The sequence below is a fragment of the Sinocyclocheilus rhinocerous genome, unplaced genomic scaffold (assembly GCF_001515625.1).
Source record: "Sinocyclocheilus rhinocerous isolate Xijiao unplaced genomic scaffold, SAMN03320098_v1.1 scaffold344, whole genome shotgun sequence".
Classification (NCBI taxonomy): Eukaryota; Metazoa; Chordata; class Actinopteri; order Cypriniformes; family Cyprinidae; genus Sinocyclocheilus; species Sinocyclocheilus rhinocerous.
Genome location: NW_015627959.1, coordinates 26,528 through 26,904, shown reverse-complemented (window position 1 = coordinate 26,904; position 377 = coordinate 26,528). Strand labels below are relative to the sequence as shown.

The window sequence follows — 377 nt, the reverse complement described above, 5'->3', positions numbered from 1 at the left end:
AATATAAAATGTAATAAATATATATAATATAGTAAATTAAACATTACCTTGTCATAATAGTGTTTTATAATTTATAATAATTCATAAAAGTTAGATACAATACAGTTATATATATACCTGTATTGTACTAATATATAATATTGTGCGCTATCTGTCACGCCCACTGAAGGCTCGTCAGTAGATCATGCGCTGAACTGAACTAACCCTGGAACATAACCTGCTCCGGAGCAGGTTATCTTCAGAGAGCAAGTTGCTATGGTTACTTACATACCCTGAAAGTTACCTCCGATTTTGGAACCGAAAGCTGAGGTTATCCGCTCGCTTATCCTCAAACATACCTGGGTATGTCACATAACCTGCTTTTTGGAATACCCCCC

At 35.5% G+C, this 377-nt stretch overlaps 1 protein-coding gene across 2 annotated transcripts in view; it reads right to left on the bottom strand.

Annotated features, from left to right (window-relative positions):
- Window positions 1–377, bottom strand: part of LOC107737082 (calnexin-like) — a 13,553-nt gene that overhangs the window by 6,384 nt on the left and 6,792 nt on the right. The gene's annotated exons all lie outside the window — the stretch shown is intronic.